Raw genomic sequence first — 15,719 nt, 5'->3', positions numbered from 1 at the left:
AAAAGTGAATAGAACTTTAATAGAAAATAGAAAATGGAATAAAATATCATACACTTTAATCTCTCATGGAAAGGAAAAGGTAATGTAATATTCGGAAGAAATAAAAGCCTAATAATAATGTATTCTGAATTTTATTTAAAAGGAAAATATTGGACCCGAAATAAAGGAAAAAAACTGGTGACCCTAAACCTCAATTATTACACAAAGCAATAATTGTGATTCACCATCTCCTCCAATATAAATTATGTCTATCAAGGTTGCAACTAGCAAGATGAGACTACAGCTATTATGCTTCATTACATTTTTATTTTGTTTTTATCTTTTATTGTAATTTCTCTTATAACATTAAAATAATAATCATTGAAGTTGGCAAAGAACAAAATTTACCTGCAATATTTATTTTAAACAAATGAGTTTACCTTAAGTAATCAAATAATTAAATTTTAAACCAAAAAAATATAAAGCATTAATTATGTCATAATGATAAATAAGTAAATCTACATACATGCACACACAATAAATGTTTATTGTGTTAATGTTATTTTAAAAGTTGATCCTAAATGTTTCATGATTTATGAATGGCTAACTAAATTTAAATCACCATGATGTGTTTGCTTTTATATATTAACTGCTTAAATAAATGGAAGGACAAGTAGTAGATTCCTTTGCTTAAGCATATTTAACATGATTCAGGAGAGGTTTTGTGAGAAAGGGATTCGATAGTTTATCCTCATATAGGTGAAGAGATGGGAGGGGAAAGTCAACTCACCATTGTCATTTTAGGGAATTACCCATTTATTTTTTGCATTTTTATAGTGTACGAGGCTTATTTTGAAAAAAGAGAGGAGAGGGAAAAAAGGAAGAAAATAAAAGAGGAGAGGAAAAAAAGAAGGCAAAAAGCATCTCGAAGAAGCCGCCCAATTCATAAACATGCTGTTTTTTTTTTTAGACTCAAACAATAACACAGAGACAAAACACTTTATACAAACACTTTATACAAACACTTTATATGGTATTTTGTCAATGGTGTAGTTTTATCCTAATATTTTACGTTTTTTACCTTCATTGCTACTTCGTGGAATCTTTCCTTGATGTCCCTATTTTCTTGGTCATAAATGTGTCAAGATAAATTATAGAGTAGGTAGGTAACTTAGTATAATCTATCATTACTATTATTAATATTATTAATTGACATTTTTATAATTCATTACCATAACATAATACAATTAATATTAAGATAATGACGTCTCGTAATGACTAAACTTGTATATAGTCATGCATATCGTTTTGGTATTTCGGCTAAACCCATTTGTACTATGTTGTTCATCAGTTGTTTTCTTAAATTCAATAGAAAAGAGTTAAATAATTTGTGCTTTCAAATGTATCCATGGTTATAAGATGATGCTTTCCTCACATAACACGGCAATTCTCTCTAGGGGCTTAGGGTATTGGGCGTTAGGGAGTCCCATTAGACGCTACCCTCTATATTAGATAATTTGTCTATTTCGAAGCAATCCCTTGCAAAAATGGTGTCTTGATGCCTTGAAGCTGAGATGTTTTCGTTTCTTTCTTTTGTCCGGAACTTCTGTCAGCATAATGTTTCTGTCTTTCTGTCACGTCTTTTAAAGCCACTCAACTTCATTAATTCGCTCAGCGCACATGTACTGGTGCGCTATACAATGTAATGTCATTTGATCCATTTAGCTGAACTTACTGATTGGAAAAGGCTTTGTTGTTGAGGATTGTGATTTTTGTCTAAGACACTTTGAATTTACAGATCTCGGAAGCAAGACAGATCTCTAAGATTGAGCTCTAGAGGTTGTAGAGGAACTTAGAACTAAGAGAGCAGACAAACAGGTTAGTGATAACTGTTCTTCATCTGTTTTTGATTAATTCTTATTTTATATATTTTTTCTTTTTAGCATTATTTGTGAGATGACTTCAAAAAGAGAATGGTTTTATTATTTTGAAAAACTGAATCCAATCTCTTTCTTTTTCTCAGTGAGCTATGAAACGTACTATCCTCCTTTGACATCAAACAGCTCCTACAATGAAACTCAGCATGTGTTTGATGGGAAAAAATAATTTGAGCGACCCAATCTTTAGGGACTTGAGCAACCCTCATCTATCGGACCAATTTAGATTGCTTTACCTAATCTTATAGGCTAAACAAAAGACCTAGGAGTGACATCTTAACTTGAGCAAAATTTCACCACCTTTTCATTTCACCTTTACTCATCATCAACCTCAATCTGTTCTGCACATCACCTTTCAATATTACTAGTAACTCACATATTTAGAAATCTATAAGGAATCATCCACAACATATTTCATTTAGGTGCTGCTTCCATTTTTTAGAATGATAATTAGATGTTTGTGATTTTATTCTGCTATGATGTGTTTATTTTTTTGTTGAAATTTTATTCATATACATTGTGTGCTCTGAGTTTAGTTTTCTTATATGCATTCTTTTTCATTTCTGTTTTAAATCTTCCTTATACAATTCTGATTTTTGTCTAACCATTTCTTTAGTAAAAATGATTGGACAAATGGTGCGTCGCCTCTATTCGAAGAAGCCGGAGAAGAAGACAATGCTTGATTCAATGCATAAATTTCTCGAGGATCATGAAAAGATGTTAGAAGAGAGAAAAAGAAAAAGGTCTGAATTTCTCGAGGATTATAAAAAGATGTTGGAAGAGAGAAAAAGAAAAAGGTTAATAGAAGAGGAAAACATAAACAAGTCAGTGGAAAGATCGTCGGAGTGGCTTATGGAAATGGAAGAGATGGAAACAAAAGAGGGGAGGGAAAGAAGGAAGTTAGAAGAGGAAAACAGAAAGAAGTCATGGGGAAGATCATCGACGTGGCTTGCGAGCGCTATGAAGGAATCTTTTAAGGAAATAAGGGAGGAGAGGGGAAAAAGGAAGAAAATAAAAGAGGAGAGGAAAAAAAGGAAGGCAAAAAGCATCTCGAAGAAGCCGCCCAATTCATAAACATGCTGTTTTTTTTAGACTCAAACAATAACACAGAGACAAAACACTTTATACAAACACTTTATACAAACACTTTATATGGTATTTTGTCAATGGTGTAGTTTTATCCTAATATTTTACGTTTTTTACCTTCATTGCTACTTCGTGGAATCTTTCCTTGATGTCCCTATTTTCTTGGTCATAAATGTGTCAAAATAAATTATAGAGTACGTAGGTAACTTAGTATAATCTATCATTACTATTATTAATATTATTAATTGACATTTTTATAATTCATTACCTTAACATAATACAATTAATATTAAGATAATGACGTCTCGTAATGACTAAACTTGTATATAGCCATGCATATCGTTTTGGTATTTCGGCTAAACCCATTTATACTATGTTGTTCATGAGTTGTTTTCTTAAATTCAATAGAAAAGAGTTAAATAATTTGTGCTTTCAAATGTATCCATGGTTATAAGATGATGCTTTCCACACATAACACGGCAATTCTCTCCAGGGGCTTAGGGTATTGGGCGTTAGGGAGTCCCATTAGACGCTACCCTCTATATTAGATAATTTGTCTATTTTGAAGCAATCCCTTGCAAAAATGGTGTCTTGATGCCTTGAAGCTAAGATGTTTTCGTTTCTTTCTTTTGTCCGGAACTTCTGTCAGCATAATGTTTCTGTCTTTCTGTCACGTCTTTTAAAGCCACTCAACTTCATTCATTCGCTCAGCGCACATGTACTGGTGCGCTATACAATGTAATGTCATTTGATCCATTTAGCTGAACTTACTGATTGGAAAAGGCTTTGTTGTTGAGGATTGTGATTTTTGTCTAAGACACTTTGAATTTACAGATCTCGGAAGCAAGACAGATCTCTAAGATTGAGCTCTAGAGGTTGTAGAGGAACTTAGAACTAAGAGAGCAGACAAACAGGTTAGTGATAACTGTTCTTCATCTGTTTTTGATTAATTCTTATTTTATATATTTTTTCTTTTTAGCATTATTTGTGAGATGACTTGAAAAAGAGAATGGTTTTATTATTTTGAAAAACTGAATCCAATCTCTTTCTTTTTTTCAGTGAGCTATGAAACGTACTATCCTCCTTTGACATCAAACAGCTCCTACAATGAAACTCAGCATGTGTTTGATGAGAAAAAATAATTTGAGCGACCCAATCTTTAGGGACTTGAGCAACCCTCATCTATCGGACCAATTTAGATTGCTTTACCTAATCTTATAGGCTAAACAAAAGACCTAGGAGTGACATCTTAACTTGGTTGAAATTGCATATAGATATGCAAACAACTTGCGTCCAATAGGATTTGAACCTATACCTAAGGTTTAGAAGACCTCTGTCCTATCCATTAGACAATGGACGCTTCTATTTTATATTGGATTCTTTAACCTTTTTAACTAAACCTTATTAACTAAAAAAGATTAAAGAATCAAATATAAACAAAGAATTCTAGAAATTATAAAAATAAATCAAATAAAATAATTAGAGCAAAATTTCACCACCTTTTCATTTCACCTTTACTCATCATCAACCTCAATCTGTTCTGCACATCACCTTTCAATATTACTAGTAACTCACATATTTAGAAATCTATAAGGAATCATCCACAACATATTTCATTTAGGTGCTGCTTCCATTTTTGAGAATGATAATTAGATGTTTGTGATTTTATTCTGCTATGATGTGTTTATTTTTTTGTTGAAATTTTATTCATATACATTGTGTGCTCTGAGTTTAGTTTTCTTATATGCATTCTTTTTCATTTCTGTTTTAAATCTTCCTTATACAATTCTGATTTTTGTCTAACCATTTCTTTAGTAAAAATGATTGGACAAATGGTGCGTCGCCTCTATTCGAAGAAGCCGGAGAAGAAGACAATGCTTGATTCAGTGCATAAATTTCTCGAGGATCATGAAAAGATGTTAGAAGAGAGAAAAAGAAAAAGGTCTGAATTTCTCGAGGATTATAAAAAGATGTTGGAAGAGAGAAAAAGAAAAAGGTTAATAGAAGAGGAAAACATAAAGAAGTCAGTGGAAAGATCGTCGGAGTGGCTTATGGAAATAGAAGAGATGGAAACAAAAGAGGAGAGGGAAAAAAGGAAGTTAGAAGAGGAAAACAGAAAGAAGTCATGGGGAAGATCGTCGACGTGGCTTGCGAGCGCTATGAAGGAATCTTTTAAGGAAATAAGGGAGGAGAGGGGAAAAAGGAAGAAAATAAAAGAGGAGAGGAAAAAAAGGAAGGCAAAAAGCATCTCGAAGAAGCCGCCCAATTCATAAGCGTGCTGTTTTTTTTTAGACTCAAACAATAACACAGAGACAAAACACTTTATACAAACACTTTATACAAACACTTTATATGGTATTTTGTCAATGGTGTAGTTTTATCCTAATATTTTACGTTTTTTACCTTCATTGCTACTTCGTGGAATCTTTCCTTGATGTCCCTATTTTCTTGGTCATAAATGTGTCAAAATAAATTATAGAGTAGGTAGGTAACTTAGTATAATCTATCATTACTATTATTAATATTATTAATTGACATTTTTATAATTCATTACCTTAACATAATACAATTAATATTAAGATAATGACGTCTCGTAATGACTAAACTTGTATATAGCCATGCATATCGTTTTGGTATTTCGGCTAAACCCATTTATACTATGTTGTTCATGAGTTGTTTTCTTAAATTCAATAGAAAAGAGTTAAATAATTTGTGCTTTCAAATGTATCCATGGTTATAAGATGATGCTTTCCTCACATAACACGGCAATTCTCTCCAGGGGCTTAGGGTATTGGGCGTTAGGGAGTCCCATTAGACGCTACCCTCTATATTAGATAATTTGTCTATTTTGAAGCAATCCCTTGCAAAAATGGTGTCTTGATGCCTTGAAGCTAAGATGTTTTCGTTTCTTTCTTTTGTCCGGAACTTCTGTCAGCATAATGTTTCTGTCTTTCTGTCACGTCTTTTAAAGCCACTCAACTTCATTCATTCGCTCAGCGCACATGTACTGGTGCGCTATACAATGTAATGTCATTTGATCCATTTAGCTGAACTTACTGATTGGAAAAGGCTTTGTTGTTGAGGATTGTGATTTTTGTCTAAGACACTTTGAATTTACAGATCTCGGAAGCAAGACAGATCTCTAAGATTGAGCTCTAGAGGTTGTAGAGGAACTTAGAACTAAGAGAGCAGACAAACAGGTTAGTGATAACTGTTCTTCATCTGTTTTTGATTAATTCTTATTTTATATATTTTTTCTTTTTAGCATTATTTGTGAGATGACTTGAAAAAGAGAATGGTTTTATTATTTTGAAAAACTGAATCCAATCTCTTTCTTTTTTTCAGTGAGCTATGAAACGTACTATCCTCCTTTGACATCAAACAGCTCCTACAATGAAACTCAACATGTGTTTGATGAGAAAAAATAATTTGAGCGACCCAATCTTTAGGGACTTGAGCAACCCTCATCTATCGGACCAATTTAGATTGCTTTACCTAATCTTATAGGCTAAACAAAAGACCTAGGAGTGACATCTTAACTTGGTTGAAATTGCATATAGATATGCAAACAACTTGCGTCCAATAGGATTTGAACCTATACCTAAGGTTTAGAAGACCTCTGTCCTATCCATTAGACAATGGACGCTTCTATTTTATATTGGATTCTTTAACCTTTTTAACTAAACCTTATTAACTAAAAAAGATTAAAGAATCAAATATAAACAAAGAATTCTAGAAATTATAAAAATAAATCAAATAAAATAATTAGAGCAAAATTTTACCACCTTTTCATTTCACCTTTACTCATCATCAACCTCAATCTGTTCTGCACATCACCTTTCAATATTACTAGTAACTCACATATTTAGAAATCTATAAGGAATCATCCACAACATATTTCATTTAGGTGCTGCTTCCATTTTTGAGAATGATAATTAGATGTTTGTGATTTTATTCTGCTATGATGTGTTTATTTTTTTGTTGAAATTTTATTCATATACATTGTGTGCTCTGAGTTTAGTTTTCTTATATGCATTCTTTTTCATTTCTGTTTTAAATCTTCCTTATACAATTCTGATTTTTGTCTAACCATTTCTTTAGTAAAAATGATTGGACAAATGGTGCGTCGCCTCTATTCGAAGAAGCCGGAGAAGAAGACAATGCTTGATTCAGTGCATAAATTTCTCGAGGATCATGAAAAGATGTTAGAAGAGAGAAAAAGAAAAAGGTCTGAATTTCTCGAGGATTATAAAAAGATGTTGGAAGAGAGAAAAAGAAAAAGGTTAATAGAAGAGGAAAACATAAAGAAGTCAGTGGAAAGATCGTCGGAGTGGCTTATGGAAATAGAAGAGATGGAAACAAAAGAGGAGAGGGAAAAAAGGAAGTTAGAAGAGGAAAACAGAAAGAAGTCATGGGGAAGATCGTCGACGTGGCTTGCGAGCGCTATGAAGGAATCTTTTAAGGAAATAAGGGAGGAGAGGGGAAAAAGGAAGAAAATAAAAGAGGAGAGGAAAAAAAGGAAGGCAAAAAGCATCTCGAAGAAGCCGCCCAATTCATAAGCGTGCTGTTTTTTTTTAGACTCAAACAATAACACAGAGACAAAACACTTTATACAAACACTTTATACAAACACTTTATATGGTATTTTGTCAATGGTGTAGTTTTATCCTAATATTTTACGTTTTTTACCTTCATTGCTACTTCGAGGAATCTTTCCTTGATGTCCCTATTTTCTTGGTCATAAATGTGTCAAAATAAATTATAGAGTAGGTAGGTAACTTAGTATAATCTATCATTACTATTATTAATATTATTAATTGACATTTTTATAATTCATTACCTTAACATAATACAATTAATATTAAGATAATGACGTCTCGTAATGACTAAACTTGTATATAGCCATGCATATCGTTTTGGTATTTCGGCTAAACCCATTTATACTATGTTGTTCATGAGTTGTTTTCTTAAATTCAATAGAAAAGAGTTAAATAATTTGTGCTTTCAAATGTATCCATGGTTATAAGATGATGCTTTCCTCACGACAATTCTCTCTAGGGGCTTAGGGTATTGGGCGTTAGGGAGTCCCATTAGACGCTACCCTCTATATTAGATAATTTGTCTATTTTGAAGCAATCCCTTGCAAAAATGGTGTCTTGATGCCTTGAAGCTAAGATGTTTTCGTTTCTTTCTTTTGTCCGGAACTTCTGTCAGCATAATGTTTCTGTCTTTCTGTCACGTCTTTTAAAGCCACTCAACTTCATTCATTCGCTCAGCGCACATGTACTGGTGCGCTATACAATGTAATGTCATTTGATCCATTTAGCTGAACTTACTGATTGGAAAAGGCTTTGTTGTTGAGGATTGTGATTTTTGTCTAAGACACTTTGAATTTAAAGATCTCGGAAGCAAGACAGATCTCTAAGATTGAGCTCTAGAGGTTGTAGAGGAACTTAGAACTAAGAGAGCAGACAAACAGGTTAGTGATAACTGTTCTTCATCTGTTTTTGATTAATTCTTATTTTATATATTTTTTCTTTTTAGCATTATTTGTGAGATGACTTGAAAAAGAGAATGGTTTTATTATTTTGAAAAACTGAATCCAATCTCTTTCTTTTTCTCAGTGAGCTATGAAACGTACTATCCTCCTTTGACATCAAACAGCTCCTACAATGAAACTCAGCATGTGTTTGATGAGAAAAAATAATTTGATCGACCCAATCTTTAGGGACTTGAGCAACCCTCATCTATCGGACCAATTTAGATTGCTTTACCTAATCTTATAGGCTAAACAAAAGTCCTAGGAGTGACATCTTAACTTGAGCAAAATTTCACCACCTTTTCATTTCACCTTTACTCATCATCAACCTCAATCTGTTCTGCACATCACCTTTCAATATCACTAGTAACTCACATATTTAGAAATCTATAAGGAATCATCCACAACATATTTCATTTAGGTGCTGCTTCCATTTTTGAGAATGATAATTAGATGTTTGTGATTTTATTCTGCTATGATGTGTTTATTTTTTTGTTGAAATTTTATTCATATACATTGTGTGCTCTGAGTTTAGTTTTCTTATATGCATTCTTTTTCATTTCTGATTTAAATCTTCCTTATACAATTCTGATTTTTGTCTAACCATTTCTTTAGTAAAAATGATTGGACAAATGGTGCGTCGCCTCTATTCGAAGAAGCCGGAGAAGAAGACAATGCTTGATTCAGTGCATAAATTTCTCGAGGATCATGAAAAGATGTTAGAAGAGAGAAAAAGAAAAAGGTCTGAATTTCTCGAGGATTATAAAAAGATGTTGGAAGAGAGAAAAAGAAAAAGGTTAATAGAAGAGGAAAACATAAAGAAGTCAGTGGAAAGATCGTCGGAGTGGCTTATGGAAATAGAAGAGATGGAAATAAAAGAGGAGAGGGAAAAAAGGAAGTTAGAAGAGGAAAACAGAAAGAAGTCATGGGGAAGATCGTCGACGTGGCTTGCGAGCGCTATGAAGGAATCTTTTAAGGAAATAAGGGAGGAGAGGGGAAAAAGGAAGAAAATAAAAGAGGAGAGGAAAAAAAGGAAGGCAAAAAGCATCTCGAAGAAGCCGCCCAATTCATAAGCGTGCTGTTTTTTTTTAGACTCAAACAATAACACAGAGACAAAACACTTTATACAATTCTCGAAGAAGCCGCCCAATTCATAAGCGTGCTGTTTTTTTTTAGACTCAAACAATAACACAGAGACAAAACACTTTATACAAACACTTTATATGGTATTTTGTCAATGGTGTAGTTTTATCCTAATATTTTACGTTTTTTACCTTCATTGCTACTTCGTGGAATCTTTCCTTGATGTCCCTATTTTCTTGGTCATAAATGTGTCAAAATAAATTATAGAGTAGGTAGGTAACTTAGTATAATCTATCATTACTATTATTAATATTATTAATTGACATTTTTATAATTCATTACCTTAACATAATACAATTAATATTAAGATAATGACGTCTCGTAATGACTAAACTTGTATATAGCCATGCATATCGTTTTGGTATTTCGGCTAAACCCATTTGTACTATGTTGTTCATCAGTTGTTTTCTTAAATTCAATAGAAAAGAGTTAAATAATTTGTGCTTTCAAATGTATCCATGGTTATAAGATGATGCTTTCCTCACATAACACGACAATTCTCTCTAGGGGCTTAGGGTATTGGGCGTTAGGGAGTCCCATTAGACGCTACCCTCTATATTAGATAATTTGTCTATTTTGAAGCAATCCCTTGCAAAAATGGTGTCTTGATGCCTTGAAGCTAAGATGTTTTCGTTTCTTTCTTTTGTCCGGAACTTCTGTCAGCATAATGTTTCTGTCTTTCTGTCACGTCTTTTAAAGCCACTCAACTTCATTCATTCGCTCAGCGCACATGTACTGGTGCGCTATACAATGTAATGTCATTTGATCCATTTAGCTGAACTTACTGATTGGAAAAGGCTTTGTTGTTGAGGATTGTGATTTTTGTCTAAGACACTTTGAATTTAAAGATCTCGGAAGCAAGACAGATCTCTAAGATTGAGCTCTAGAGGTTGTAGAGGAACTTAGAACTAAGAGAGCAGACAAACAGGTTAGTGATAACTGTTCTTCATCTGTTTTTGATTAATTCTTATTTTATATATTTTTTCTTTTTAGCATTATTTGTGAGATGACTTGAAAAAGAGAATGGTTTTATTATTTTGAAAAACTGAATCCAATCTCTTTCTTTTTCTCAGTGAGCTATGAAACGTACTATCCTCCTTTGACATCAAACAGCTCCTACAATGAAACTCAGCATGTGTTTGATGAGAAAAAATAATTTGATCGACCCAATCTTTAGGGACTTGAGCAACCCTCATCTATCGGACCAATTTAGATTGTTTTACCTAATCTTATAGGCTAAACAAAAGTCCTAGGAGTGACATCTTAACTTGAGCAAAATTTCACCACCTTTTCATTTCACCTTTACTCATCATCAACCTCAATCTGTTCTGCACATCACCTTTCAATATCACTAGTAACTCACATATTTAGAAATCTATAAGGAATCATCCACAACATATTTCATTTAGGTGCTGCTTCCATTTTTGAGAATGATAATTAGATGTTTGTGATTTTATTCTGCTATGATGTGTTTATTTTTTTGTTGAAATTTTATTCATATACATTGTGTGCTCTGAGTTTAGTTTTCTTATATGCATTCTTTTTCATTTCTGATTTAAATCTTCCTTATACAATTCTGATTTTTGTCTAACCATTTCTTTAGTAAAAATGATTGGACAAATGGTGCGTCGCCTCTATTCGAAGAAGCCGGAGAAGAAGACAATGCTTGATTCAGTGCATAAATTTCTCGAGGATCATGAAAAGATGTTAGAAGAGAGAAAAAGAAAAAGGTCTGAATTTCTCGAGGATTATAAAAAGATGTTGGAAGAGAGAAAAAGAAAAAGGTTAATAGAAGAGGAAAACATAAAGAAGTTAGTGGAAAGATCGTCGGAGTGGCTTATGGAAATAGAAGAGATGGAAATAAAAGAGGAGAGGGAAAAAAGGAAGTTAGAAGAGGAAAACAGAAAGAAGTCATGGGGAAGATCGTCGACGTGGCTTGCGAGCGCTATGAAGGAATCTTTTAAGGAAATAAGGGAGGAGAGGGGAAAAAGGAAGAAAATAAAAGAGGAGAGGAAAAAAAGGAAGGCAAAAAGCATCTCGAAGAAGCCGCCCAATTCATAAGCGTGCTGTTTTTTTTTAGACTCAAACAATAACACAGAGACAAAACACTTTATACAAATCTCGAAGAAGCCGCCCAATTCATAAGCGTGCTGTTTTTTTTTAGACTCAAACAATAACACAGAGACAAAACACTTTATACAAACACTTTATACAAACACTTTATATGGTATTTTGTCAATGGTGTAGTTTTATCCTAATATTTTACGTTTTTTACCTTCATTGCTACTTCGTGGAATCTTTCCTTGATGTCCCTATTTTCTTGGTCATAAATGTGTCAAAATAAATTATAGAGTAGGTAGGTAACTTAGTATAATCTATCATTACTATTATTAATATTATTAATTGACATTTTTATAATTCATTACCTTAACATAATACAATTAATATTAAGATAATGACGTCTCGTAATGACTAAACTTGTATATAGCCATGCATATCGTTTTGGTATTTCGGCTAAACCCATTTGTACTATGTTGTTCATCAGTTGTTTTCTTAAATTCAATAGAAAAGAGTTAAATAATTTGTGCTTTCAAATGTATCCATGGTTATAAGATGATGCTTTCCTCACATAACACGACAATTCTCTCTAGGGGCTTAGGGTATTGGGCGTTAGGGAGTCCCATTAGACGCTACCCTCTATATTAGATAATTTGTCTATTTTGAAGCAATCCCTTGCAAAAATGGTGTCTTGATGCCTTGAAGCTAAGATGTTTTCGTTTCTTTCTTTTGTCCGGAACTTCTGTCAGCATAATGTTTCTGTCTTTCTGTCACGTCTTTTAAAGCCACTCAACTTCATTCATTCGCTCAGCGCACATGTACTGGTGCGCTATACAATGTAATGTCATTTGATCCATTTAGCTGAACTTACTGATTGGAAAAGGCTTTGTTGTTGAGGATTGTGATTTTTGTCTAAGACACTTTGAATTTAAAGATCTCGGAAGCAAGACAGATCTCTAAGATTGAGCTCTAGAGGTTGTAGAGGAACTTAGAACTAAGAGAGCAGACAAACAGGTTAGTGATAACTGTTCTTCATCTGTTTTTGATTAATTCTTATTTTATATATTTTTTCTTTTTAGCATTATTTGTGAGATGACTTGAAAAAGAGAATGGTTTTATTATTTTGAAAAACTGAATCCAAAAAAAGGAATCTTTTAAGGAAATAAGAGAGGAGAGGGAAAAAAGGAAGAAAATAAAAGAGGAGAGGAAAAAAAGGAAGGCAAAAAGCTTCTCGAAGAAGCCGCCCAATTCATAAACATGCCGTTTTTTTTAGACTCAAACAATAACACAGAGACAAAACACTTTATACAAACACTTTATACGGTATTTTGTCAATGGTGTAGTTTTATCCTAATATTTTACGTTTTTTACCTTCATTGCTACTTCGTGGAATCTTTCCTTGATGTCCCTATTTTCTTGGTCATAAATGTGTCAAAATAAATTATAGAGTAGGTAGGTAACTTAGTATAATCTATCATTACTATTATTAATATTATTAATTGACATTTTTATAATTCATTACCTTAACATAATACAATTAATATTAAGATAATATTATTTATTTTTATTAACTTGGTATAGAAAATATATTTATAATTAATTATTTATTGGACGAGCGCTACGAGCTGAAGGAGCGCGAACGACAACAATTGATAAGCGAGCGTCCCAGACATATTGGAAGCACAAGGACACACCAGAAAACATCCATACCGAAACATTTTGGCGCCCACCGTGGGGCCGAGTGTCATCCCGCAGAAGCCACAAGAGGAGCACTCGGTCTCGACGAATCACTTCTTCGGATAAGGCTACTCCAACAAGATGAAGTCGCCGCATCGCCGCCAGGATTCTCCTCCGTGAGCCATTGACGCCACTGTGAGCACCTTTGCGAAATCGTGACCTTTTGTGGGTCAGACCCAGCGTATAAACAGGCCCCAAATCGGGTCCGGTTTAGCCTCACGTCACCCACCACACCGTCCAGTACAGTCTCCGTGCCATCCGCCGCGCCGAGGTTTGCGTCTTTGTCAATAACCACGGTTTCCGCATTTACAATAGCAACCCTTACGGCGAGCAATTCCACCGCGGGTGTCGCACTCAACCTCTGTAACCGTGATTCACGAAATCATTTCTCACGCCTCTTGTGCAAACTCGATGTCACTGCCATCCACTGTGAACGCGACAACTAACACCTCTGTACCGTCCGATCCTCCCGACAAATAGACCGAGTGAGCGGTTAACCCAATGCCACCCACCCAGGTCACAATCATGACTGAGCTTCCAAACTAACGTTGTTCGAGCTTACATAGACCGAACGGTCCTCCAAGGTCGTCCAACCAGGTCGACCATCAAGAACGAGTGTCCGAACTAGGACTGACCTTTGACCATCTGTACATAGAACGAGTGATCTTCCAAGGTCCCTTTCATCCGGTCGACTAGTAATAATATGCAGGCCCTATATTAACTAGTACATAGAAAGCGATCGTCAATAAGCGGTCGTCAACCTCCAAGACAGGACGATCCTGTCATCGGGCACACGTCAATTGCCCTTAATAGCGATCGCCTTAACAAATATCGTGCAACACCAAGATAAGCGATCGACAGAGTCAAAGACAAAATGATCCTGTCATCCTCCAAAGGTCGCCCATCCAAGTCGACCATCAAGAACGAGCGGCGCTCCAAGGTCGTCCATCTAGGTCGACCGACAAGACCGAGTGTCCATCGTGACCGATCGGCAGAACCGAGTGGCTGCCACCCAGGATTGACATCCATGGTCGGTCACCCTGCTGACCGGCCGTCACGACCGTCCCTCACTAGGTCCACTACATGGTTAAATATTAATGACTCATTAAAGTCCTTAATCAAGATTAAGGTATGATTGGACCGTTTTCAGGCCCACGAAAGGTACACTTTAAAAGGTACACTTTAAAAGTTGTACATGGTATAATTTTTACTACAATAAAACATAAAACTCTTGTAAATACAATCATGTTGAAAATAGTAATCTGGTTAACAAATTTATATCAAAATCATAATTTTTGTTTTATTTGTATCTTTCTCAGTCAAACGCCATTTTGGATGATTCTTGAACCTAACTTCAATTTTTTATATTTAAGATCCATTTTTGTACTCTTATTTGGCAAAAGAAATTTACTAAAAATAAAAATAGAGTATTTTTTGCAACATACAACAAGACCTATATTAACACTATGGTAGACAAGGATACTAAACATCTGTTCGATAAAGTACCTTAAATTAAATATAGAAATGGTGAGAAATGATGAAAAAATAAAACGAAAATGTAAGAGTTAGTATAACATTTGTTCTATGTGAGAAGCAAGAACACGTATAAAGAAAAAAAAAAAGAAACCGGCTTGATATATACAGATGTAAATGAGTTTTAAGTTTTTAAAATTTCTTTATAATTAGTATGCATTATAAAAAATATATTTTTGAGTACTAATATTTTCTAGTTTTACCTAAGTTGCTTATTATTTATAATTTTGTTAGGTTTTTTATTTAAGGTATTGTGTTGTGTGTTTTGGGTTCCATATTTTATTATGATTTTGTTTTAAAAAATCTTTTGAAAAGTAGAAAAAAAATATTTAAATTGTGTTAAGTTTTAATTTCTAAGTTACATGAGTAATAAAAACATTTAAAATTATGCAACACAAATGAGTATTTGGTAGAAAAAAAAAGAAAAATAAATAAGGTTTTTTCATAGTAATTCTACTGTAAATTTGTCATACGCTCCTTCTTTTCCTTTCTCCTAAACCCACCCCACGTTTTTTTTTTCCCTTCTTCCTGCACCCCACAATTATTCTTCTCATTCCTTCTCATGGTGGATCTGGCTATAGCAATGGAGACGGAGAGAATCACCATCATCAGTATAAGGGTTGTAAAAAAGGGAAGAAAGCGAGGATAAAACAATTATTTCACTATATTTATGGGGTGCGAAAATAAAAAAGGAAGGTGTAATAAGA

At 33.8% G+C, this 15,719-nt stretch overlaps 2 non-coding genes across 2 annotated transcripts; both read right to left on the bottom strand.

The window, feature by feature from the left end:
• Window positions 1-4,290: 4,290 nt before the first annotated feature.
• TRNAR-UCU (transfer RNA arginine (anticodon UCU)) lies at window positions 4,291-4,362 on the bottom strand. The gene has a single exon. It is a non-coding gene; the product is annotated as a tRNA-Arg (tRNA).
• Window positions 4,363-6,576: 2,214 nt separating this feature from the next.
• On the bottom strand, window positions 6,577-6,648 carry TRNAR-UCU (transfer RNA arginine (anticodon UCU)). The gene has a single exon. It is a non-coding gene; the product is annotated as a tRNA-Arg (tRNA).
• Between the last annotated feature and the right edge of the window lie 9,071 nt (window positions 6,649-15,719).

Source organism: Vigna umbellata, chromosome 1 (genome assembly GCF_029865625.1).
Source record: "Vigna umbellata cultivar VRB3 chromosome 1, Vumbellata_1.0, whole genome shotgun sequence".
Taxonomy (NCBI): Eukaryota; Viridiplantae; Streptophyta; class Magnoliopsida; order Fabales; family Fabaceae; genus Vigna; species Vigna umbellata.
Note: the sequence above shows the minus strand (reverse complement) of the source record. Positions and strands in the feature narration are given on the sequence as shown.